This window comes from Lathamus discolor, chromosome 3, assembly GCF_037157495.1.
Source record: "Lathamus discolor isolate bLatDis1 chromosome 3, bLatDis1.hap1, whole genome shotgun sequence".
Classification (NCBI taxonomy): Eukaryota; Metazoa; Chordata; class Aves; order Psittaciformes; family Psittacidae; genus Lathamus; species Lathamus discolor.
Genome location: NC_088886.1, coordinates 24,096,488 through 24,123,626, shown reverse-complemented (window position 1 = coordinate 24,123,626; position 27,139 = coordinate 24,096,488). Strand labels below are relative to the sequence as shown.

The 27,139-nt window shown below is 51.3% G+C and overlaps 1 protein-coding gene across 1 annotated transcript in view; it reads right to left on the bottom strand.

Moving 5' to 3' along the window:
• The window catches only part of TNR (tenascin R), a 78,658-nt gene extending 52,057 nt beyond the window's left edge, over positions 1-26,601 (bottom strand). The window contains exon 1 of the mRNA XM_065674146.1: positions 26,520-26,601. The gene's annotated coding sequence lies outside the window, so the exon portion shown is untranslated. The remainder of the gene's footprint in view (positions 1-26,519) is intronic.
• Between the last annotated feature and the right edge of the window lie 538 nt (positions 26,602-27,139).

Genomic DNA, 27,139 nt, shown 5'->3' with positions numbered 1-27,139 from the left:
GGTGGCTGCCACTGAACAGCTCCAAGTGAGAGGTGTCAAACCCAACAGTGACAGATGTCAAACCAAATTCACCATGTGTGCCACCATGCCACCACCATGAGGGGACCTGTGATGTTGCAGGACTTTATTTCACCACTACCCTGCCACCAACCCCCCCACGCCGCACCCCCCACCCCACCCCCTCCCCACACTGCATATAACTTGTTTTATACAACATCCAGTCATGGTCCCTCACTACTTGGACAGCACAGCAGTGGCCACGAAAACACACTCTGTTAGGTTATTTGGATTGGAAACTGGGACTGGAAGTTGTACATCTGTGTTCAGCCCAAAGCTGGGTCCTGGTGAGACCCACAAGCTCACATTCCTTGGCTGTGACGTACCTGAGTTTTATGCCAAACTAAACAATCATGGATGCCAAGAGGGAAGAGTCCAACTCTCAAATCCTTGCAAGACTTAAACTAAGAATTAAGAAGAAACTACAACTTGGGGGAAATGTAACTTGAGTTACATTTCTTGGCTTTTTTACCTCCTTGAAAGCAATACAGGGTTTAGTAGAAAATGCCTTGCTTCGAAGTTTTTGTGGATCATGCTTTATGAAGGGGCAAGAATAATTCTCCCTGCCATAAAAAAATAAATAAAGGCACTGCATGCTTTAAACCACTATTCGAAAGAGCTATTAAATCCTGCAGGTTTCGGGGTAACTCCTTTGGCTGCACTGCTATAACATTGTGTAGGCTGCCCACATAGTACATTTCTCAGGGAGCTTGAGCCGCATACACCAATACTCAGGCATCTACAAAACCCAAATTAACACCATTTCTTCTCTTGCGTAATGGGGATTTTATCTCCCTTTTTATTTTCTGCTCTCTCCAGCAATTTCAGAAATGCCCTGAGGTTATGCCCAGATGCTGATAACCTCACAAACTGGGGTAGAGGGAAAAGGGAAAACATCAGAGAGATGCAACAGGGTACTTGGCCTATGTGTGGACTTTCCCCTTTGGCAGTGGGGCTGCTCACCTGGGTGGCTGGGCTTAAATGGGGAAAGGCTGCTGAGCACAGAGCATGACCAAAGCAAGCTTATAATGCCCGGAAAAGTTGGTTTGGGTTTTTTTTTATTATTTATTATTATTATTATTGCTGTGACTTTCCATGCATGTGCAAGATTAGGAGAACCAGATGTGGCTGGAGCCAGCCCCACGGGGTATAATTATATGCTTGTACTGATTTTATACCCTCCTGCCACACTTCAAGGCTGACTAATCCCTCAGTGGTGGTAGGATGTGTCCCTGTGACAAGGTATGAGGATGCTGCTGATGCAGTCAGCAACAAGAGCTGGTCCCATCACTGCAGAAACCCTAGTGCCAAGCTTTACAGCAGTACTTGCCCCAGCACCCATATTTGTCCTCCTGGCTAAAGTCACCTGGGTTGCCATGGAGCCTGGAGGGGTTTTGACTGCTGCCCAGAGGCTCTGAAAATGGCAGACTGGGAACTTAGTGAAAAGCAGGTGGCAGAGAGCAAAAGAAGTGTTCAGCCCTTACTTCATGGGGTTATTCCTCAACTAGGAAGGGAAGTCCTGCTCCGAGCCTCCCTCTGGCAGCCAGCATCAGCTCAGCCTCATTTTTTCACCCATCCTTTACTTTTTTTCTTGCTATCCCAAAGGGAAATCACAGCCACTCATCTTCAAATGCAATGGCCTGGGCTGTGTGAAGACCTCAAACCCAGGCATTTCTTAGTGTGGATAATATTGTTGCAGCACTTAAAGACCAGCTGAGCAGAGAGTTCTGTGTGAAAGCAAGCTCCAAAGGGCTTAAATGGTTAAAATTAAGGCTGGCGGACAGGGCATTGTTCTTTTCTAGCTCTGTGTGGCTGGTGCCTTCCATGCACTGCTATGGGTTTGAATTATTTTTTTTCCTCTGCTCTGGCTTTTTTTCAGGCTTTCCTCTACATCAGGCAGCTGTAACCAGCTCTGTTTCAAAATGACCAGCAAATATCCTGATCCCATGAAATCTTTGTGCAAACTCCTCCTGAGCTTCCTGGACAGCCTGATACTGGTGATGAGGGATATCTTCCCACTACAAACCTCACAAGCAACAGCATCTGAAAGCCAGCTATTGTTTCTCGACAAGGCTTCCCTGCCTTCCTTGGTTTCTATTACATAACAGTGCTCACAAAGTTTTCAAACTGTTATTTGTCAGGTGATGACAAAAATGGGAGGGTTTTCTACCAACTTCTCTTTGCGCCAGAGCTGGTTAGTCACCGAGGGTTCTGTGCACAAGTTCATCCTGAAGTCAGAGTTTCTTTTCCAATTTCCCCTCCTATCCTTCACTCTCGTTCCCTGCTTTCCCCTTGGGAGACCTGTTGTAGTGTATATTTTCTCCCTGCCCTGTATCTATCAGAGCTTGATTTGGTGACCAGCCAGGAGAGTAAGGACTTGCAATTGCTTTGCCCTTTGGTGGGTTAGGTTATTGTAACTTCATCGTTTTCTGTTGGGAAAGTGATTAAGAAGAAAAAGTCCCCTCTGTGACTGCAAATTGATTTTTGGTGACAAAAAAATGTCCCTAGGTTACCTCTGAGGTGCAATCTCCTGCGTTCTTCTTTTTCCATCTTTTTTCACCCTTAATATTTTTATTATTATTGGTAGCTCTTCAATTTATTTCACAGGTGCTTTGAATTTGAAGAACATTTCTTCTCCTCTCCCTCTTGGACACGTGCAGATGGTATTTTAAACCCCTTAAATGCTGAATCCCAGAAGCAGGGGCAGAATCACAATGCTTTTGGGGAGCTCTGGGTGAAACAAGCTGAGAGGTGGCAGGTGGAGAGAGACTCGCTGACTTGTTGGCTTATGGGTGAAGAGTGGGAGGACTGAAGAAATGCTCTCATCTGCTGTTGAGTTGGGGATCAGCAGAACCAGAGGCATTTGATGCATACAGGTGGGATCCTTAATCAGGGGAAGTTGGGATCCCCTTAACAAGGAAAGTCTCAAGGTCGTGCCATCAAAGTGAGGAGGTGCCACATATCCACAGGTGAACGGAAGAAATGCCAACAAATGGCAAGAAAAAAAACAGGTGGTGGGATAAGAAAAAGGATGAAAAAGCAAATAACAGGGAAAATGTGTCCGTACATATGTGGCTGAGCACAGCAAATAAAAAGGCTGATGTAAACATCCTAGTACCTTGCTCAGACTGGGGCTTAAATAGCACTACAGCGACTTGGTGGGATAAGTAGGACCCAGCATGACCTGCTGGAGAAGATCAAGCGAGGAATGAAGGGGGTGTGTGTGTGTAACTAGATGATCTTAAGGTCCTTTCTGACCCTAACTATTCTATGATTCTATAAAGGAGTGCACCAAGAATGGAACATTCTTGTTCTGAAAGTTAGCAAGGGGTTGGGAAGAGGCTATTTCAGTGTGGTAAACGTAAAAGGGGTGAAGCTGGTGGGACAGACCTTATGTGAGTTGGCAGGAGGTGGTAGATAAATGTGAGAGACTCTTCAAACCCAGGGTACCTCCACGCAGTAGAACCTGGTGGTAATGGTATCTTAAACTGCACCGACATCTCCTGAGTGAGTACTTCAGCAGGAGAGAACCATTCAGTTCCCTAGGTGTGCTAGTGAAACATCTCAATTCCAATGATGGCAAAAGGTACTGGGAAAGCTGCTATTTTCACCTTGGTTTGGGCTAATAGAGTAGAACTGGACAGAAAAAAAAAAGAAGTAGAAGGTAGTTTCAGGAAATACGCAACACAATAGCAGAGCCCAGAATGCCAAAAGAAAGGGAATGAGAACAGCAGAGTAAGGATAATGGGCTGCAAAAATCTCAGGGAACCAGTGGGTAGCATCTGCAGGGAAGATAATCCAAGCAGTAAAGAGTGCAGAGAAGCTGACAATTACCTAAACTGACTGTGTTAGTGGCACCACAACAACTCATCCTGATGCAGAGGAACAAGAAGAAGGTGACACAAAGACCTGATGGACCTCAGACCCAAAGAAGAGTTGCAGAAAAGGGGAGCTGAGGCCAGGGGCCCACTGATGGGGTTGATAGAGCAGCAGCTGTATAGCTGCAAGTTGCAGATATGAAGACGCAGAACAAGCTCCAGTGGGCTGAGATGGAACTTTTGTAACTGGGGAGGAAGGAGAAGGAGATCTGAGGAAAGCCTGAGCGTATTGCTCAAATGGAAGAAGAAAACTAAAGGATTCAGCATGGGCTTTGCTTCATTCTTCCCTTGCACTCTGTTTATAAGGACAGGATGATTATACTGGCAGGAGCCCAACTCAGATGAGGGGGGAAGACCTTCCAGGGTATTTAGATCAGTCAGGTGTGCTTGTGTTGGCTGGGCCTGCCAAAATCCCCCTTGGGCATACTTCCAGTGCTAACCCAACCTTGAAAGTGTTCAGAGGTTTCCAACACTGCAGGAATTCAGGGCAGGCTGGGAGCCACAGCAGGGCAACCCCAGGAGTTACAGGCTTCAAAACAGGGAGCAGCGCAAGAGGAAGTTATTAAGCAATCAATTTGTAAGAACCTTGAGCGTAATGAGGTTATAAAGTAACAACTGACATGGGTTTGTCATGAACAAGGCAAGTAAAACCAATCTAATTTTCTCCTCTGACAGGATAACTGGGCTTGTGGATAGGGAAGCAGCGGTAAATGGCCTGGACTTGGCTGGTGTTGTGCGGCAAGCAGCCGTGGGAGGGTGATCTGCCCTGCAGGAAAGGTTGGGGACCTCAGGCTAAGCTTCAGAGGGAGGTGAAGAGCAGATGCATTGCACTGGAGTTAAAATGAAAACCTCAGTGTGTGATACAGCTCTCTACAACTGCCTGAAAGGAGGATGGAGCAAGAAGGCATCTGGTGTCTTCTCCCAGGTAACAAGTGGTAGGATAAGAAGAAACAGCCTCAAGCTGCACCAGGGGAGGTTTAGGCTGACTATTAGGAAAAATTTATTCCCTGAAAGGGTGATCAGGCATTGGAACAGGTTTCCAAGAGAACTGATGTAATTATTGTCCCTGTAAGTGCTCAAAAACCGTGTAGATGAGCCCTTTAGTGACATGGTTTAGTCATGTGTGGAGGATTGGCTTGTCGAAAAAGGTCAAAAGGTCACACTCCCATCAACGAGCTGAAACAAGACATCTGTGTAGAGCATGGTGCAAACCTCTCACACCAGATAATGAGGAAATTAAGGACACCGGCAAACAGCAACATACTATGACCAATCACAGCCAAGGCCACTAAGTGATAAGTGCATGAGAAGGAGGATGGTGGGGGGGTGCACGGTGTAGCTGCAAAAAATGTAGAAGCTACAAATCAATGATCTTGTAACATGTAAAAGCTGTAAGCCAATGATCTCTCTGTAACCAAACTATAAACATGCAAGCAAGGTATATAAGTATCCATCTGCTTAGCAATAAATGAGACTTGTTGGTCATCATCTGATGAGCTCGTCTCCCGGCGATTCCCACAGTCATGGACTTGGCAGTCCTGGGGTAAAGGTTGGACTTGGATAATCCTAAAGATCTTTTCCAGCCTACTTGATTCTACGATTCTATGATGTCATCAACTGCTTTCCGAATTGTCCCCCTGTGGTAGTGCCTATTTCGCTGCAAGCTGATGTGCTCCCTTGTGTGTCTGTCCCAGTGCTGCAATGACCAGCCTGCCCTTGCTAATTCCTCCTCATGGTCATCAGCTGGTCTCCATCACCATCATCTCTGTTGCAGTGGCTCTTTATCCTCCTCCTTGCTGTGGACTGCCCTTATTAGGCACCACTATCTGTTTTCCTCCACCGCATCCCTGTCTCTTAGGTTTGAGGCTTTGAAGGACAGCCTTGCCCTAAAGCAAACCTCACAAGACTTGTCCAGGTCATTTGTCATGATGCTTTTTATTGTCTTTTCTGCCTTGTACATCATGCTGCAGCACAGCATCCTCTCTCCCCAGGATCTGTACCTCTGCCTTGCATCTCCAGGGACTGTGGTCCTGCTGTGCTCATTGCGTGGCTGCATTTGTCTTAAGGATTGACCCTTCAGTTGTTATTAGCCTCGTGGTCACCTCCAGCACTGCCTGTCATGATGAATTAGAAATAGAGTCCTCTCTGCATCGTACTCCTCATTAAACCAACCATCTCTTCTACCTGCTGCAGTCATCACCTCATTATAACTCCATTACCTTTAACAACAACTCGGTTACCATCCATTATCTTTCTTATCATCTTCTTTACAAGGCTGTTATCTGTACCTCCTCCTTTACAGCCATCCCCTCCTCAATTACGATTCCATTATCTTTATTACCACCCCATTACAATCATAATTATACCCATTACAGTTTTGAGATCTGTGTCTCTATCCAGACAAGTCAGTGTCTCCATCAGCCCCATCACAAGCAGCACGTCTTTCTCATTCAGTGCTCCTCATTGCCTTCATTGCCTAGTACAGTTACCATCACCTTCTTTGTGTTTGGAATTATCCCCATACCAATGGTGGTATTTTAATTATTTTTCATTATGGCTTTATAGTCCTTTGCAGTTACTGCTTGCTTTATCTGCTATTTTCCTTTCCCTGAAGTATCACAGTTGGGATGGGTACCAGTGCATGAGCTGAGACTCAGGTCAGTGATTTGCACCAGCCCTGAGCGGGTATCTTCACCCCACCTCTGTCCTCCATTGAAACTCCAGCATTTAATCTCTGTTGCAGCCCTGATTACCGATGTTATCTGTTACCTTTCAGATCATCTCTGTTTCAGTTTCTCTGACAGGCATGGTCACCTCCTCCAGCAGGTGGTGCCCCTTCTCCACCCACTTCGGTGAAGGAGCCTCCTTGAGTCTGCTCTTCGGTACCTAAAGCTGGACAACAGCCCTAGGGACTGTATATTCTTTTAAAAGAAAAGGAGATCTGTGTGATATTAGTACAAGAAGTGCTTTTGCTGCAAAGGTACCAAATTTCATAAATTCTTATGGTGTAGCCCTGCGCCCTGCATCCTGCTGGTGTTGCTCTCCCCCTAGTTTCAACTGTGCGTCCACCCCAGACCTGCCTGTGCTTCCCCCACGCCACCACCTTCGTCATCCAGAAACCACCCTGATCAGTCAGCAGCAGCATTTGGCAGCTCTTCTATCAGCGCTAAGAGGAGGGAAAAAGCTTCTCAGCAGGCATAGGGTAGGTTGCATCATTCAGGGTGCCATGGAGGAGTAGGGTACCATTTTATCCCCTATACAGCACTGATGTAGGTAAGTACTTTGCCAGAAGGTCTGTTACCTGCGCTCTTCAAGAGGACATTGAGAGATTGGAGTGGTTACAGAGAATCGCAAAACTCCCCAAGGGTGGGGAAACTGCCAGCTTTAGAGAGCTCGGTCTGCTTAGTTTATCACAAAGATTGAGAGGTGACTTCATGATTTCCTATAAGAACTGTCAATGCAGGGAAATACTAAAGAAGGTACTAAAGAGCTCTTTACAGCAGCAGGGAAAGGAAGAACGGGAGCGATGGCTGGGAGCTAAGGCAGGCAAATTTGGATGACTGATGCAGCACGTGTGGTTTGAAGTGAAAGCAATGCCCGTTTACAGCAGCTCCAGGAGGCTGCTGGAAAGGGTGCGATCCAACAGCTCATGAGTGACGTTTCCTCACGTCCCTAAACCCTGCTGTCTGCGGGTGATGTTCAGCGGCAGAGAAGCTGGTAACAGCTTGCAGGTAATTAACATCTCTGGTGTAAAAGGGAATGTAGCTCGTGTTTGAACGGCCCTGGTTTATTTCCCACAGTCGATAAGCTTCGTAGATAATGTGTCCCTCAGGGGGAGAAAAATGCTACCTTGCGCTTATCAGATTTTGTGCTCTGTTTGGTTTAGCAACGTGAAGAGGGAGTATGGCTCAGAGGAAAAAATGAAAGATGTAAATGAATAAGGGTGTGACAAGGGTGGCCCTGGCAGAGTCAGGGAGCTCAGGCTGGGTGGCCCTGTGCAGCTGCAACCCTCCCGAGACGCTGCCAGGGAGCACCAGGAGGAGAAAGCTGATGAAAAGCTAATGGAGGGGGGGAGCTGCCATGCAGACACACTGTGCATGGGGCAGATAACAGCTCCCAGGACCACACTGCAACCCTGCCGCAGGCTTTGTGGGAGTTTTCACTAATTCTGGCTTGGTTGAAGGAGACCAAAGAAAGGGAGATGAAGCAATTAGCATCTCTCTTCTATTATTTCTTTGCTTTGCTGCTTGTAAAGGCACCTGATGGAGCAAAGCTTGCTGCAAACATATGGCAGTGCCCTCCCCAGCACCGGCACTCTTGCTCTGCCATGCCAGTTCCACAGGGATTTGGGGCCAGCACTTAAGCAACCCAGAGATGCCCTCTGCACACCTCAGTGCAGGAAATCTGAGCTTTTGGGGGGTCAAGGGGAAGTATTGAATTAGGAAGCAGCACCAGGATGGAAACTGGCTCTCCTGGCTTTGGTTTTGATCTGTAGCCATGGGTTGCCTCTTCAAAAGCATCGAATGGGATTGGCCAAGGAAGCAGCTGGAGAGCTGCCTTGCTGCCACACCCTGCTCCCTGTACCTTGGGGTTTTTACTGTGTGAGAGCAAGCAGCTGGCAGGAAGCAGGCAGCATGGTGACAAACACCTTCAAGATGGAAATAACACACCCAGTAGCCCTCGCTAGCAGATTTGTTCTGCCCAGGCTGCTCACTGCACATCTGGAGCCAGAACATCTGGGAGGTTTTGTAAATTAAAAGGAAACACAAGTTCTGCTGATGTAAAACACGCAGTTACGATAGGCAGTAGATAGACGCTAGAGCATGAAAGTTTTTACAAGCTTCGAGGCACTGGAAAGTTTTGGCAAGGTCAGTAAATAATTCTGGGGTTGAACTGGGGTGGCCCTGTTTCCCACAGAGCCCCTTGTGAGGGTCTGATCCTGCTGCTTGGCAGCCCGCATCCCCTTACCACAGGCTGTTTCCACTATGCACAGACATCTGCAGACTGCAAATAATCCATCACTTCCTGGCTGGGACCTAGACTGGCCAGAACTGCTTTTACCACCCCACACCCCCATTGCAAACCAGTTGCAAACAGCAGCTGGGGATGTCTGCCCCCAAGAAAGATGTGCTAGGATGTGCTGGGCTGTGGTTAGGAGCAAGTGCGCTGCAAGCTGCCAGGCTGGGAAAGGAGCACCTTGGGGAGTCTTTAAATGCAGCTCAATTACATTAGCTATACACCAGCCGAGGGGATAATTTACTGTCTCCAGACAGATGCTTTACTCCTTGCAACAAGATGAAAACAAGAAGAAGCACAGCCTCATGCAGGCACTGCCCATACCTGGAGACAATCTGGTCCCTGAGCATCTCTGACAGGTCAAGAACCTCTGCAGATAACTCTAGCATTTCCTTGCAATTCATCAGCCCTGGGGACTTTGCTGGCAAGTGGGTTTCCACATGTGCCTGACCTAGGAATACTCACGTACAGCCCTACCTGTAGGAGTAAATTAGTATTTGCTCAGCTGCTATCTAAGGGTTGGGGCTGCTCCCTGCTGCTCTGGGGAGGGCTTTTTTTCAGGCAGCATGGATGTCCACTGCTCCATTGCTGCTTCGAAACTGCTCTGGGGCTTGGCTGCTGGACCATTCAGCTGATTCACGGTTTAATTTCAAGTGCTGTGGTGCTGGCACCATCTCCTGGTCTAATTTTGCCCCCGGGCCATCACCAGAGCAAAACTCAGCCACCCCGAGGGACTAAAGCTTGCTCACCCAGGGAAGATGCTACACTGGGAGCAGCGCAGCATTGCATTTCAAGGACCAACGGGAGCCAGCCCATCCACATTGGGATATCTCTCCATGACTGTACCTGCACAAAAATCCCAGCTTTCCAAGCTGATGTGGCTAGGGCCTGGTAAAGCTTCACAGTGCCACCCCCAGAACCATCCCCTCTCTCTTCCTTTCCCCCCCCCACCACCACCCCCCCCCAAAGTCGCTGCTCCAGGAGCTAGAGCCCAGATGGTGTGAACAGATTACTGCAGCCTCCTGGGCTATCCATCCTGGGCACTTTGGCAGGCCTGAACTCCCTCCAAATGACAAAAACAAATAAAATCTCTCAGCATTAAATGCTGGGAAGCCCATGAAAAGCTGTGTACACAATGAAAACAAATATATGCTTAAATAACCTCCCTGACAGTATTTCTGTAAGACTGCAACAGCAAGTGAAAGGCTTGCTCTGTCCTGATTAACCTCAGCTGGAGAAGACTGTCTGTATCAAATCATTACCTTCAGCTGATTAAAAATGAATTAAATCAAATGTAAAACAATTCCCAAAACGTCCTCTTGCCTTTCCGATTCAGGGCTGAAACAAAAATAACAATAAACCCTATAATGCTCAAAAGCAAATATAGCACTAAGTCACCGCAGCCTGAGGATTAAGCAAGTGATAGGATCCTGGAATGGAATGGGATGAATAGGATGGGATGGATAGGGTGGGGTGGGATATGGGAGCTTGGCCATTGTTACCCCAATGAGAGGTGACAGGAGCAGGTGTAAAAGTCATAAGGGATAAAGGGGATGCTGATATGAGTTAATTAAAATAACCCAAAAGAGCCACCTATTCCTTAGCTTCTTGCCCAGACCCCTTTTTGAAGGGCTGGAGTCAGCTAAAGTGAGTTTTTAACATCTCTCTCATTTTTGTTTTACTTTTAGGAATCCCAGCAGACCCCTGTGGTAAATATATCTGAGGGAAAGTGCAATGTCACAGATCTCAAGGGTCAGATTACTAAATCCATCCCAAGATTAATAAAGCCATCCCAACGGGACTATGCTCCAGCACTGAAAGCCAACAGGAGATGCTCCCTTCTACTCAGCAAAGCACAGAAAACATCCCCAGCAGCACCCCTTGTGGGTGGGGGGTGGGAGGGGGAAACAGTGGGCAAACCCTACATTAGCTAGCCTGCACAGGCATCATCCTTCCTCACAGGAGCAAGCTCCAGGAAAACCTCTGAGTGATGGAAAGACCTTAAATATTCCTTCTCCTGGTACTTACTTGTCTCAGCTACTTTCTCAATAACTGCATAGCAATTGCTGGGTCCCTCCAGGACCCATAAGCTGAGGTGCTCCAAGGTCATCCTAAAGAGGCATCCTAAGACGGAGCAATGAAAGAGAAAAGTCCCAAAATTTTTGAGGTGTGGGGAGTGCATTCTCCACTGAAGCTGTGCTGGTGACACTGCTGCAATGTCCCCTTGGTCCTCTGCATGAGCTGGCCGGAGAATTTTAGGTCTTGGGGTAGGCCTTCTGGCAAAATCCATGTTGCCAACGCTTCTTGGACACAACCCTATCAAACGAGAGTCTAATTGCTAACTGTAATTACAAAGAAAAAGGAGTAAATCATCTAGATTATTTTATTTTTGGCCTTCATAGAGTGTCTTCAATATAATAAAGAAGAATAATTGACAACCAGAGGGGCCTGCCATCCTGACACTTTAACGACAGTCTATTTTAAGACACCAGAAATGCAACTCAGGGGTTCTAGAAGTTGTAAAAACTGTTGTAAAAACTACTCTCTGTCCAAGAAGTTGTAAAAACTTGTCTCCAATGATAAGGGGAGCATGACTGATGCAGAGTGCATTGGGGTGAGGGCATCCCTGCCAGGTCCACTCCCTGGGGAAAGATGACGGTTCCCCATCACCCTCAGCATCTGACCCCATGGGATGACCCCATCGGATACACAGGGACCTGATGGCTGCAGAAGAGAGCAAAGCATCACCAGGGTAGGTTTTTCTCCACCCCAGCCATGCCATAAAAGGAGCACCTAATTCCCTTCTGGTAGCAAGGAGAGCAAAGCTGGGCATGATGGGTCTGCAGCAGAGGAGGTTTGCTCTTCTGTGAGACGTACGGCCAGCAAAAATGCCTGTATGGATGAGCAATATTTTCTGCTTTTAGCTCTGCCCTTCTCCAGCTTTCCAACAGCAGGACACCCCTGCAGTGCTGGCACCCGAAAACCAGCAGAAAACACCACTATGGGTGTTAATAAGAGCAGTGTGCATGCTATAAGTGTATGCATATATATTTTGGAACATCCTTTTGTGGTACAAGGTGGTGCATTTAATAGCACATCCCTGTTGGGTGCTCATTAAGGGTCGAGGGAAGGCAGCATGGTGCTGGGTTATGGTGCTTGGCTGTTGACAGAAATTAGCACTGAGGTGCTACTTGCTTTGTTTCAAATAGCTCTTTCAACTTGAGCAGTAAAACTGATGTCTGAGCAGATAGTTGGGAAAATAGGAAACTGTCTAAAGCAACTTGACACTTGGTGGAGGGATTGAGATGAGCTGCATCTTGAAGATGCTAGGTTTTTATTGTATTTCTTTTGCTTACAGAGAAGGAGAACAACCTGGCATGGTGGGTACCACATCCCCATCCCTCCGCCCCACACCCTCAGCTCTCCCTAACCCCCAACTCCCCAGTATTGCTCTCATCTCACTGCTTATTTCTCCACCTTGCTTTTATCTTGATTCTCCCATCTCCTGCATGTTTATCTAGCCCTCCAGCCACTCAGTCCTTGCTTAATTCACTCTCTCCTGCCCAGCCTCTATCTTGCACTCCTTGCTAGAGCTTTACCTATTTATATTCTTAACCTTTGCCTCTTTCCTCTGTCTCTTTAATCTCTGCATCAATCTTGTTTATGGCCTCCATTGTGCTGCTCATCTTGGATGCATTACCAGTGAGATAATACAGCCCCATCTCTATGCCCTCTCTCCTAAGGTATTCCCAGCTATATGTCCTCCACACTGCGAAGTGTGGTGGATGAAGACCCTTCAGCACAGGAGCACAAGGCACAGGATCTCAGCATCCCACGGCAGGAATGATTCCCCTCCCTGACACAATTTTTGCCCCATTTTTGGGGTTAGGCTTTGCTCTGTACACGGGCATCAAGAAACCTGCAGTTGGTGAACATAGGCAGGGGTACCCAACCTCCTGCATCCTTTTCCCATAGGATGGTTGGGACCCAGCTGTGCCACAGAGGACAGCAGTTTGGAGACAAAGCTCACATCTCAGTGATGCTGCAAGACTGGTACCCAGGTAAGATTTCCCAGGCTTCCAGCACCCAGGCTTCAAGCCTGGAGGATCATCGGATGAACATCCTCAATACATCACCCCATTGCTACCCCTTATTTGTTGCTCTGGCACCATGGCTCCATGCCTTTCCTCAACCTCCCCATTGCCGCTCCATCACTGCATCCCATGAAGGTTCCTCACAGAGTCCAGCATGGCTCTGCCTGTCATTTTTCCGCCTCCTCTCCCTCCCCGATGGTGGGAATTTTCCTCTTGCTGATTCACGCCTCCGTCACATCATTTTTTTAGCACTGACGCTGGCCGTGCTCACCCCAGGGAAAGGCTAAAACCCCAAGCTGCTGCTTTGGGAACTGGCCATCTGCCAGCCCCATGCTGCCAACTCAGCCCAAAGCCTGCACCTGTGCTGAGCAAACCCAAACCTCTCCCACCACTGGGATCAAACAAGGAAAATTTCAGGGCTCATTTTCTCCCATTGCCCTGTCATTAACCCTGTACTCCCAACCAATCCCCCATGCTGGGAAAAGCACACCTCCAGCTTCTTAAAAAAGCCTTTTTTCGCATTAGAAAACCCCCTGGCTCTTCCTTCTGAGCCATTAAGGTGGCAATAAAAACGTCAAGGGGTTGGTCACAGCCCCATGGGTATCAACTACATCCCTAGTGGGATGGAGCCATTTTCAGACCTAGAGAGGTTTTGGGGGAGTAGGAGCATCCAGGTCCCACCACAGGCACTTGGGGCAGGGGGTTCAACAGCCTCTTCCCTGTGATAGTCATTACTGGGTTGTCTCCCCTCCCCTCTGTTTCCTCCCAGCTCTCTCCACATCACATGGATCCATTCCTTGTGAAGGAATCTCTTGCCCAGTGGGACCAGATCATGGGACTCACAGACAGGTCACTGCTGGTCCCACCAAACAGGTGTTTCCAATGGGCTTTGCCAATCATTTTCTCTCCTTGGAGGCTGCCTTTTATTTTTTGCTATTACAAAGGCTCAAGACATATCCCATCCAAGCTGCCTCCTTCCTAAACCCCATTAATTTCAGCATCCCTGCCAACCTTGCCCTTTGCCTAGCAGTAATACTGCCTCCCACCAGGGGAGTATGTAAAAGGACCACGAAAAACCTGCCTGCCAGGGAAGCAATTCCAAGCAATTCAAGCTCAGCTGCAGTGGCCCTTGTGATGGGCTCAGAAGTGCCGCTGCCTGCTCAGCTCGGGCAGGGCCCCTGCAAGCATTGGGGATATGTCTCTAAATCCAGTACTGCAGAGGAATGACTGCTGGGCACTTTGTTCCCTGCAGGACGGGTACCCTGAGCAGCCTGTGGGCAGGCTCCTGCTCCTGGTCAGGAAAAGCAGGATGTGGCACATCCCTGCCTTTCCCTGGGATGTTGGCACATCCTTGCAACCAAAGCCCCTTGCTCGGTGCCCATGCCTCAGTTTCCCTAAGCAGGATTAGGAATAAAGACAATGAGCAATCCCCTAAAGAGGCTAAAAAATTAAATCCTTCACTTTGAGACTTTGCTTTCCCTTTGCTACAGAAACCAGAGAAACCCGTGCAGCTGCCCTGCATAAACCCCCTCCCGGCTGGGGGTGCCGATGCACCTTGAGTACCCCTACAAGCAGGGAGCCCTCATGGGATGGAATGAGTTTGGAAGGTCTCAGCCACACTGGTGTGCTCTGCTGCTGCTCTCCTGAAGGCAAAAACTGCTTGTCCCTTGCCCCCACACTGAGTCTGTGATGGGAAAAGCGCACTGAGCTGCTTGGAGCCAGCACAGCTTTGTGTCTCCTGCTGTCCCTGTGGCCATCCCAGGGGACACCTCCTCTTTTCCTGCATCATCTTGACAACCCCAGAGGATAATTAGTGAATAACAAGCCCCACAGTCACAAAGTCAGGTTGGCTGCTGTGCCACAAGGTACAAATTACAGGGAAATGGGGACTTGGGCATTCAGCTGCATTACCATCATTAGTGATAATCAAGAGGTGCCCCTAACCTGAACAAGGCTGCAGGGTGCAGGGCAGCAGGCTGGGGAGTGAGAATATAGTAATTATAATTGTAAAGTAATGAGGGGAGATGAATGCCACTGGCCTGTGGTGCAGCCGGGTGGCACTTGCCTGTTGTGGCTCAGAACACCAGTATGGCCACCCTGGGGACCAGGTGGACTGCCCAGCCACATCCTTCCCGGCTAATGAGGAATTAAAGCTTTTCAGGATGTGAGCAGGAGCTATGGACTGGGACCAGCTCCTGGCTGACTGCACATGGCAGTGGCATCACCACCCTGCCTCAAATCCCACTGAACATGGGAAAAGAACATTTCAGAGGTGCTAGGCTGGGGCTTGCCCATGCAAGGGTCATCACCCATGGGCTGCCGAATGGGATCCTAAATTCAGCCCGCACCCAGCCAGGCTGCACGGGGCTTGGATACAAGGAAGCCTGGCAGCAGCGCGCATACGCGCGGGATGCAGTGATGGCACACACGTCTCCTCCTTCAGCTGTACTTAAAACCAAGATAATACCTTATTCTTCTCTGAGGCATGACCAGCTCCATCTCTGCTCTGCTTTACCAGCCTGGCACAGAGGAGAACTGGTTCGCTGTCAGCTGAAAGGCACACACCTTCCTCAGCTCCCAAGTGATGCTCATCAGGACGCTTATCCTCCTGCTTGTGCAGGACCCATGTGCACAATGCCCTGATGGCATTAGAAACCCATTTTTCCTGGATGGATCTTGCTCTGCCATCAGCTTCACAGGATCCCATATGAGTATTTCTTCTCTGGTTACCCTGGGACCCAAAGGGGTTGTGCAAGGGCAGGACCAAATGACAGCACTACTCCTACCCAGGAGCTGAAATATGTACTGGGGCCAAAATACAGAGGAGTGAGAGTTCACCTGGGACTTAATGGGTATTTTTAAAACCCAAGCCCTGGCTATTTGTGGTCATTAAATGTCCCCCTGTTCATTCTGCAAAGGGTAAGCACATTAACCTGCTGGCCTGGCTGCCCTCTGCTAACCACATCCTCATCACACAAATCCCCCTGACATTTGAAACTGCTCTTTTTTCCCAAACCCACTGCCTGCTCTCACTTCCCAACCCAATATTTCAGGCTTGGGTTGCTTCTTGTCTTTCCTGAGGATCCCACGACATAAACTGTGAGAAGGAAGAAGAAAAGACCCATTATCAAAGCATCAGGCATAAGCATGTCTCCATCATGAAGAGATTAATTTGTTCTCCAATTAATACCCTAAAACTGCAGGGAGAAGCCCTCCCTTGGGCAGGCGGGCAGAGCATCACCCCTGCCAGGGCTCAACCACTGCCTGTTCTGCCATCGCCACCTCTCCTGCCAGCTCCCATTTCCATGGAAACCTGCCTTCCTCCCTCCTTTCCCTGCCTGCACTCCCGCTATTTTAAGGAAACCAGTTGTTTTCTGCTCCCCAAGGAGTTGCCTGGACAGGCTGGGGACATCCCACCGGGGCAGGCAGCGGTGCATCCCTGCCCGCCAGTATCTGCAGCCCCTGCCCATCACTAACAGGGGTCTGCAAAATCTTGGGGTGGGTGCGTGCCCCTGTTTCTGCTCTCTGGCAGTTTGGGCAGATAAGGGCATAATCCCTCCTTATCTCTGCCTCTTTCAGCTCCTCCCTCCTGGTCCTTTCAGTGGCTCTCTCTCCTCTCCCAACCCTCCTTATCTCTCCTCCCCCTGTCCCTCTTGCCAGCTTTGTTTACATCAGTGAAACACTTGTCCAGGTCAACACGTTTTCCTGATAAATGCATTTCCATTGATTGCTGGTAAGAAAAGTCCCCCGGAGCAGCAGATTCGTTGCTCTGGGTATTGATAGCACCTCCAAATCACTCTTATCCACCACCCCAGCCCTCCATCTTGGTGAAAAGTATGCATTTTGGGGACCCCCTTTGAGTGGAGACAGAAGGGATTCCCTCCTGCAGGTACAGGATGTAAGATGTGACATGTGAAGCAGACATACAAGGCACCTATAAAGCCACCTGGGAGACTGAGTGCAAGACCCAAAGCACTTACTCTTCCACGCTGCACCCATGGGTGAAAAACCACCTCCAGCTGCTTCCCCAGGCAAACTTTCCAGTGCATCAGCACCGGCACCCATGTCCATGCTGGCGACCCGTTGCATCCTGTTTCTCCTCCCTGGGCCTGCCCAAATATTCCCATTTCATGCTGGAAAGCAGGGATGCACTGCAAGAGCTTCTCCACTGAGCCCCACGGATGGGGATGGCAGGCGAAGAGTCACCATGCAACGGCTGGAGTCCCGCAGGCTGTTAGTGCATCTGGGATGGGGAAACTCATGTGTCACTATAGCGAGTGATTAAGCTGTAAAGTCACAATCAATAAAGAGAAATTTAAAGGCATTAAGCTTTCTGCCTCTGCCACAAATAAGACGCTCTTCATTGGGGTCACCCCTTCTGGACCACTTCAGCTGCCGCAAGACCTTGTGGGTGAGATGTGTGGCTGTGGGTTCCTACCAAGACTCCCCAGGTACCTGTAAGGTTCACTCAAGAGGCTTTTTTTTAGACTAAAAATGCTGGATGACATATAATCTACTGTGCAAAATGATGTTTCGCTCACTTCAACCACCCACTTGGTCAATGGTTCACCTCCTTTAGAGGAGAGCATGCACAGGGCGATGCTGGGAAGCATCACAGCCCAGTAAGCTTCATCATTTGGTGCGGGGAGAAAACAAATTCAATTATAATAACAAATAATTAATGAGAAATGATTAAAAATACATTAAAATTACAAATAATAAGTTGGGCTGGGAAGAAAGCAACCCAAGGGCTCCATAAGGCTGCTATAACCTACTAGAGCCCTGACCCAAGGGAGCCAGAAAAGCTCTCTGTGGCAGAGCATAAGGAGCTGTAATGAATTCGGAGTTTCCACCAGGCTTTAATAAAGTCCTTCTGCAGAGGCTATTAAGAGAAGTAAGATGAGAGATGAAAGTTTGTTACAGATCAGAAATGGTCTAGAAGACTGAGGAAAAAAGGAGCTGAGCAGTGGTGAAGGACAGAGGGCCTTGGATATCTCCTATGGGGCACATGCACCAGGGAGGGGGCTGGATGAGCTGGACTGCATGGGCAGCTGCAGAAAGATGCGCCGTACCTATCCTCAGGGTGGGTTTTAAAGCAGAAGCTAAACCTCATTCAGCCCCAGTGTGGGTGTTCATTCAAAACGAAAGCTGCCTTTGCTGCTTAAAGATGCTGACGCCACCTCCCTCAGCATCCATCCTGCACATTAACAACACAGCCCCCCCACCAAAAGGCTGGGTTTACCCTGGCTCAGCCTAACTAATGCTGTCAGACACTCCGCTGCTAGTCAAAGCCCAGGTACCACAGCTCCATCGTAGCTTTTCACCCAGCTCCATCCTGATTTTCAACCCACATTGGCTCTGGGGATGTTTTTGAGGTGCCGTGGGGATGGCTCTGCCTCCCCTCAGGTCACCAACTTCGGGTCCACCCCTTGCTGAGAGGGCAAGGATGACGTTTCCCAAAGGCAAAAGAAGCCATACAGGTACCCAGGAATTGAAGGGGGTTACACCCCACAATGGCTCCCCAGTCCCACCTGGCTTCATGACTGTGAGCCGCTGGTCTGAGGGCTGCAAACCCCCAGTGCCTCCGAAGCCCTGCCCTGCTGGGATGGATTTGTTTAATTGGATTGTGACAAACATTTAATACCTAATAGAGCTCACACCGGCACAGTTAATTAAGAAGGTGACTAATCCAATTCACTCGTGGGAGCACAGGAAGAGAGGGAGTGGGAGGGAGGGAGGGAGCCTGCATGCGTGGCTCCCTCGGTGGGAAGGGAGCAGGGGATGGGGAAAAAATCAGCTCAGCAGCTAGCGCCCTTCATTTCATGTTGTGTGTGTGCATTAACGATGAAGAAGGACTTTTCTCCATTGTTTTCCCTTCCCCTTGCAAGCGCCAGAACCAGTGGGTAAACGCTGAGCTGTCTCAGGCTCCATGTGAGCATCAGTGGGGTACCAGCCCCGGGCAAGGGTAGAAATTCATGGCAGGTCAGATGCTGGCAGCTGAAGGCTGCTTGGGGCTTGGCTGTAGAGATGCCCATAGCCCAAACCTTGCTCTTTATTTTAAAACACCTTCAGCTGGTGCCGAGACCCAGACACTGCAGTGCATCCCTCCTCCACACAGGACCCTGCTGTGGGGCCGGTCCCAGGCACGTAGGGCTGGCAGAGCCAGCTGTGGCAACATCTGTATGCCACTCACTCCCTGTCCCCCCGGAGTTGATAAATAAAACAAGTGGAGTTATTTTGGCCCTGGGGACAGGGCTGTCTCCCGGAGCACAGAGCTGCTCTTTCTCTGTCTCTCTGTGGCGCCAGAGTTCATTGTTATTCCCCAGTGGAGAACAGGACGTGGTTTGATCAGAGGTCCCCATCTGCGGCGGGCAGCCGGAGAGAGACTCTCTTCATATTCGCGCCTAACAGCATCAATAGCGCCTTTAAATGAAGCCCCAGGGGGAAACAAAAGGCCAGAGCTGGGAAGAGCGTGTGGGTGAAGCCAGAGAGGGATGCGGGGGACGAGGACAGGGACACAGCCAGGGGAGGAGAGGGGAGCAGGACGAGCTGGAGAGGAAGACAAGAAGGGAAATCAGAAATCCAACAGCTCTGTATAAACCATGTTTCCTATCAAAAACAGGGCAGCTGGAGGACCTTGAGATGCAGTCAGCAGTGCCACAAGTGCTGGGTACCAGGGATGCTGGTAACATCACCCACCTCCGGCTTGTCAGTTGCCCACTGCCACCCGCCCAGCAGGGAAGTGCCCTGCATGTTAATCAGTGTCCTGCTGCAATTAGTCTTCATTATGCAAGGCTAGCAAAAGGAGAAGAAGCTTTAGCAAAATGACAAGTGGATGGGTTAAAACTGGGGAGGGAAAAAAAACCAACCCAAAGGAGAACGAACCAACCTCTGCCCAGGGATGCTGCCAGGCTGGGGCCACTGGCACCACTGAAAGCACCGGCTGGGACCCTGGGGTGCACAGGGTGATGGGTGCACGTCAGCCAGACATGGCGACTATAGCATCCTGTAGTTAATGAGGAATTACATGGAAGATTTATCCCTCCTGTGGCCAGGAGTGAAGAGCCCCCCAGGGACCTCCTGCATCATCCCTCTTGCAGGAAATAATTACTTACGTTAAAATTATTTACTAAATGAGGCAATTCTCTGTGTGCTATCTCAGAGCCATTTGCACGGTTTACTTTGTTACTGGCGTTACATAATAAATTAACTGTGTAATTAAAGACAAGTTTAATGCTGACGCTTTGCAGGGGGATTTTGTTTTAAGTCTCCGTGCAAGTACAAGCACCCCTTCTCAAAACACACACATGTGTCATGTGAGGAGGGACCAAACCCTGTGCTGAGGCCATGGGCAGAGATGGGCAGAGACAGGCAGGACCAGGCAGGGCCAGGCGGGGCACTGATCCCTCGTGACACACATCAGGTCCTGTTAGTGCCAGTGTGTCCCCTCGGGGAGCCCCTCGCTCCCCCCAGGCAACAAGGACCAGATCGAACCAAATCAATCTGTGTTTTAATTACCATCCATGCTCTTGCCTCAGGGATGCTGAGCTCGGCTGCCAGCAGCTGAAATCGCCTCTGGTGGAGCTCCCTGCTTGCTCCCCCTGTTATTTAACAGGGACACGGATATGCTCCATCAACAGGCCTATTCCCAGCTGTGGTGCTTGGCAAGGTGAGGCTGCAAAACTGCACGTCGATTAGAGGACTCACCCACCAAAAAAAAAAAAACAAAAACCCAAGGAAAATAAAAAATGCACTTTAGTAATGCACGTTTTCAGCGATTTCTGCTGACTAACATGATTTCAGCCGAAATGAAGGAAGCCATAAGCGAAACGGCTTGAGAGCTTCACCAGGAAACACCTCCCTATTGGAGATGACAGAATTACAGAATGGTCTGGGTTGGAAGGGACCTGAAAGATCATCTGAGATGATGCTCTAGGACCTCAGTGGTGGGACTTGATCCCCAAGGGCAAGGACCACGAGGGGCTGCGTGACCCAGGGCACGCTCTACTCCTCCTGCTTGCTCACCCACGCTGCACCCACCACCCTGCTCCATCACGGTGCGGGCAGGGCTCAGGGGTCACCTCCCCTGCTAACGATGAGCTCGGAAAGTCAAAGCCCAGCCTTTGCCCGTGCCGGCCGCTGGGGGGGCGGGCAGCCATCCCCGGGTGCTGCCTGCCTCCGCGGGCAGCGCGGCAGGGTCCGAGCACATCAGTATCGACTTGGCAATCAATTTTCAAATCCCAGGCAGCCGGGCCAGGGAAGAGTAATTACGGCAGCCAGGCGTGTGCTCCAGCTAATGCAGGCGGAGCAGCATGCCCTGGGGACATTGCCTCGCATCCCGTGATGGAAAGGGTCTGAAACAGAAAGCGGTGCTGGGAGGGCAGAGTTAAGGCAGCTTTCCTTCCTCCGGGGAGGATGTTTGTACATCAGAGGGAGAGCCAGCACCCACTGGAGCGTCTCTGCTCCCCAGGCACCTGTCCGGCCCCATCCACAGCCTCCAGCCCTCCAAGAGCCCAAGCAAGATCTTCTCCCCAAATGAGAAAGAGGATGAGGAGGGAGCTGCCCTGCAGATGAAGAACAGAAGGTGACATTTCTCCCTTCCATGATGACCCTTGTGAGCAGAGGGGAAGGACAGAGACAATCCCTTGCCTCTGCCAGACCCCTCTGCTGGAGGACAGCCATAACCAAAGGATATTTCTACACTTGTAGTAGCTACATGCACTTCATTTTCCCAAAGCATGAGAGATTTTGAGATCACCTCCAACAGCAAAAGGAGTTCTGGCTGGACTAAGGGAAGCGAGGTGTGTTAGCAACACCTAACACCCAACCAGATGCCAATTAAACACCCCTGAATAATTCTTTTACCAATGACCCACATGACCACATGCTAGCAGGAGGCTTCAAATCTCATCTTCCCATGGTGGCTTATTATGATGGACAAGCACTGGGGCTCTGCCTATCCTGGGAGAAGACCTGGGGGGCAGAAATGCCTGCCAAAAGCCCTTATTCTGCAAAAAAAGCCAAGAGCAGGGCAGGGAGGTGGTAGCTGGGATGAGTCCCAGCTTCTCCTGGGTCAAGCTGCCCCCAAAACCCAATAGCTTAGAGAAAAAATGTTTGGATTAAGATCTCTGCTTGCCAGACCGAGACCTCAGAGAGCCCATACCACTTCTGCTGTCCTTTTGCTGAGTTTTTTAGGGGGATCTGGACTCTTTTCTATCCCCAGCCACCCCAGGGAGTGTGGGGGAGTATTCAGTGTCCCTGGGATTTCCACCCCACTGGCAAATCTGTCAGCAACCAGCCATGGGCTATCAATACCCATGTCCATGAGGGTGCCCAGCATGGACAGGAGGAGAGGGGAGATGTGACATCCTGCAGCCCTGACACCTCACCCACCCCGTGTTTTCCCAGCCTCTGCCAACTCGGATGCTGACGTGCTGCCAGGATGAGCTCACCATGCCAGCTTATTAAAAGCATTGTGTTTTACTGAAGGCTGCTTGTTGAAGCTGGGAGACACAGGGAAGGCAGCTGCCAGCTTCGCTGCCTGCACCTTTCCAGTGCTGCTGGCCTGCGGATGCTTTACCGGCGAGAAACGTGCCGGCTTATGGAAATACAAGGCTTTGACATTGCAAAGCATCAAGGAAAATAAAAGGGGGGGGGGGGGGGGGGAAAGAGCCAATTACCTGGGGCTCATCAAGGAGCTGCTGGGAGAGATTGCGATGGGTAATTATAAAGTGAAAATAAAATCAAGCTGCGAGATGAGAATGACAAGCTGGGGGGACTGGAAAGGCACAGGAGGAGAGGGGCGCCCAGCACTCCCCAGCAGCCTGTGGCCGGGAGTTTTGGTGCTGAGATTTTAGCCAGGAAGGATGCTCCTTTGAATACCAATTTGATCGGAAAACCTCCCTACCAAAGCGGGTCTGGAGGCCAAGAGGAGGGTGGGGATGGTGATGTCTCAACAGGCATCACTGAGCCAGCTGCCAGCTCCAGCTGCCTCTCCCTGGCCTGGATCAGTCCAACTACTCCAAACTCTGGGGCTATTTCAGGGAATACCATCATCAATTCATTAGTGCAGCGATGCTGCTGCCCCAGTGGGAAGGGGCTCGCTTGCCTGCCCTCCAACCATCTCCTTCAGACAGGGAATAGCAAGAAGGGTTGGGAGGAAAGAGGCCCTTTCCATCCCCATGAAACCTCATTGAAGCAGCTTCCTTTGAGGACTATGGGAGCAGAGGCAGCCGGTGGGGACAAGCTCTAACTAAAGGTCAGCTGAAATACTGCTGGGCACCCCAGGATTCGTTTCAGCACATCGATACGGAACACTTGACCTGTCTTGCGAAACATGTGAGAGAGTGCTGGGAGGAAAAATCCTTCCAGATCAAGGGATGGACAAAAGGTATCTGCCAAACCTGTCCCACATTTTTTATTTTGCTTTTAAATTTCCTATTCCTATCCCTTATTTCCTTATTTCATTTCTTGCACAACAAGGACAACACTGGGCTAGGGCAGAGTTGTGGGTTAGGGGAGACCGGGAAGTAATCACACTGTCTAACATATCCCACAGTGACCTTAAGATTCAAGTGTTAAAATGCCATCAAATTTAGCAGCCACCTCCCAGTAACTCCAGCCAGCAAACTGGGCACATTTTCTACAGTTCCTAAGCAGTTTCCTACTGTTCCTACAGCAAACAGTTCCTAAGAACTGGGATGACCCAAGAGGCGCCAGGTTTTGCCCTCACTGGGATTTTACCCTGGCCTGGTTGTAGGATGCTGCTCCGCTGGCTGGGACCACTCTATGGGTAGAAACGGCATCGAACGACATTGACTTTATTTCTCATTACAAGTGCAGTTAAAAGGAGAGAGTATTACAAGTGACGGCCCCATCGTGTCCCTGTCCCTTGACCGCCGCACGCTGCCTTTATCGTTTCTGCCTGGGCAGTTCCATCAATGGATCGACTTCTTCCCCTGCCTAATTTATGGCTCCTTTATGTTTGTTTAGATAATATGGTTAAACATCTACTTTACACTCTGCATGCTTGTACTCGCTAATTAGCATTTTTCTCGGTGTTTATTGCATTTGTTATGCACTGTGGCAAGATGAACAGGAACAGGAAGAGGGCTGGGAGCCCTATAGACACTGCTCTGGGGACAGGAGCTGCAGCCCCAGCCCAGCCCAGCAGGTGGATGCCTGTGGTATCCCCCCAGCCCTAAGCTGCCTGTTTTATCCTCCCCCAGCCCTAAGCTGCGGATGAAGCTGTTGGCAGCCAGAGCTACAGCTGTGTCAGGGAAGCGCTCCCCTAGGATTTACGTCTGCCTCCTAACACAGCCCTTGAGCTGCTTTAGGGTGGACTGGGGACCATGGAGCATCACCGTCAGGGGAACAGAGAGAGATCAGTGTGTGTCCCCACGGCTGCTGCCCTGCAGTGACAAACCATCCCCGCAGCCTTCTGACCTCAGCTTGCTGATGCTCAAAGCCACCTGCTGAGTCCCTCTGTGCTGGTTTGGGGTGCTGGGCAAGGCAGGGAGTTATCCAGGAGGGTGACTTGAGGCCCACTGTGCCCCATGAGCAGCCCTGTGGTCACGGGGAGCTCACTTGGTTCCTGCCCACAGAACCACCTCTCCTTGCCAGAACCACCTCACCTCATCTGTCTCAAAGCAAACCCCAACCTCAGCCCAAACCAGACCTTCTCTTCAGCCTTAGTTCATGAGGATTTCCAATCCCCCACTTCCCCAGCATGGTCATGGTGTGCCCTGGCAACCAGCATTGTATCTTCCAGTCCGGGCGGTGTGGATCTACGTATGAACCCACATCACCCTGAGGTGCAGCTCTGCCCTGTGGCAGCAGTGAAAGTGCCGGCGCTCAAGGAGTCACCGCCTCTTGGTACTCTGCAGCACCTCCACCTCTGCCTGTCCGGCATCCTGTGCCGGGGGTTCACACCCCCTTGCTGTGAGCACGGCTCAGGCTCCACCAAAGGTGCAGCAAAACCCGCCTCTGACCCCTCTGCCTTCCTGCCTGTTCCCCACGCTGCGGTTTCCCCGCCTGCCGACACATGTCTTACAGGGCTGCTATGCAGGGGCAGGCACAGGGATGCAGCCGGCAGAAAGCAACCCCCAAATCTGGCCCTTCCTTAAAACCCCAATGCCACCGCAGGATGGAATATCTAGTCTCAGCTGGAACAGGAACAGGAGCTTACAGCGCGAGGCTCTCCCCATTTCCAGCCGGAGGGCAGGATACAGGGATGCTTCATTCCCCCAGGCTCCGTAGTGCCTTGACGAAGCCCTTTCCTCCCCAGAAAGTGTCCCCCCACTGAGCTCAGCCCCCTCCTTCTCTCGGGACGGATGGATTCTGCCAGAAGCCGTAACAGGCAACTGCTGAGGAAGCGCTCCTAATCAACGTGTGCCTCGGAAACACCCCCGCCGCCCCTTTCCCCCGATGCTCGGCCACCCTCGGCTCAGCGGTCACCTCGCCAAAAGAGCGCTCCGCTCGGCTTTAAAAGTCGCAGCTCAGCGCAGGCTCAGGGAGCATCTTTCAGCCCAAAGCTGTCAGATGACCCCTTCCAGGGCTCAGCTCTCCTAGTGAAAGGCACCGCCGCTGCCCGCAAGGTGCTCCTGAGCGGGCAGGAGAGCAGGCAAAAATCACATTCAAACTTTGGTGAATTAAAGCAGAAAGCTGGGGTTAAGGACCTGGGTGGTCTTCGTGTCCGTCAGCAGCATCTGCGGGCAGACGGCAGCCGTGTGCGGGAAGGAACGGCTGCGCAGGGTGGCTTCCAGCCCGCCTGGAGTTGGGGATGCCGCTTCCCCCTCGGCTGCCGGCACGGCCCTGCGGGGAATGGGGCCCGCAGCAGAGGGGAGCCACGGCCGGGAGGAAGGTGGAAGCGGGCAAAGGAGGAGAGCTGAAGCTTGGGCTTGGTAGGGAGAGGGTGTGAATGACCCCCCCAGCACTGCCTGCGAGTATGCAGCAAGAAACCTCCTCCCGCACAGTCTCCTCTCTCCGCGTGACGCAGGTGCCAAGAGCCAAATTTCTTTAACCTCATTCCGGCGACAAAAGGAACTTGCAGAAAGTGCAGGCAGCCTTCGCCCCCCGCGGAAAGAGAAAAGCAAGCCCACCCCCTTCCCCCGCGCAGCCGCCCGTGCTCGGGCCGGGGGACGCTGCACCGCGGCCGGGGACCCGCGGGAGCCTTCCCACCGCCGCGTCCCTCCGCGCCCAACTCCGCGCCTCAAGGGTGGAGACGGGGACGCGCACACACACACACACACACACACACACACACACGCACACACACACACACACACACACACACACACACGCACACACACACACACACGCAGCCGGAGCACAGGGGCCGGGGCGCGGCCGCCCGCGGGGCTGGGATGCGCGGAGCAGCGCGGACGAGCGGGGCGCGGAGCCCGAAGCGCCGGGAAGCGCAGCTCGCAGCCTGAACGCGGGGCGCGGAGCTGTCCGCGGTGCTGAGGACACTCACCGGGCCGGGCCGGGCCGGGCCGGCGCCTCCTGCCGCCGCCGCCGGGAAGAAAGTGGGGCGGCCCCGCTCCGGCGGGTCCCCGCGCTCGGCCTGGCGCCGGCAGCGGCGCTGGCTGCTGCGGCGGGGAGCAGCGCGCCCGGGACTGCCTCGCCGCCGCTGCCTCCCTGCTTAAATTTCAGCAGCTTCTTTTTTTTTGCCGTGCTTCCCCCCGCTCCCCCCCTGCTCCCTCCGCGCCCCGCGCCGCGCTCGCCCCGCCGCAGCCGCCTAGCGGGCAGAGGAGGGAGGGAAATCCCACCCGCAGACACACGCGGCCCCGCCGCATCGCCTCCCGCCGCCCCCCGGCCGCCCCCGACACTGCCACGGCCACGCACCTCCCGCGCCGGCCGCTCCCGGGCGAGCGAGGCGACTGGAGAAGAAGGGGAAGGGGAGGGATGGGGCCGCGCAGCAGAATGGGAGGCAAAAAGAGTGAGAGCCAACTGGGCTCGGCCTCATCCTCATCGGGCTCTGAACGCGAAGCAGCGCGGCTACAGAAGTGGGCAGAGGGATGAAGCACCTCTGCTGTGAGCAAAGGCCGAGAGAGCTGCGGTTGCTCAGCCTGGGGAAGAGAAGGCTCAGGGAGT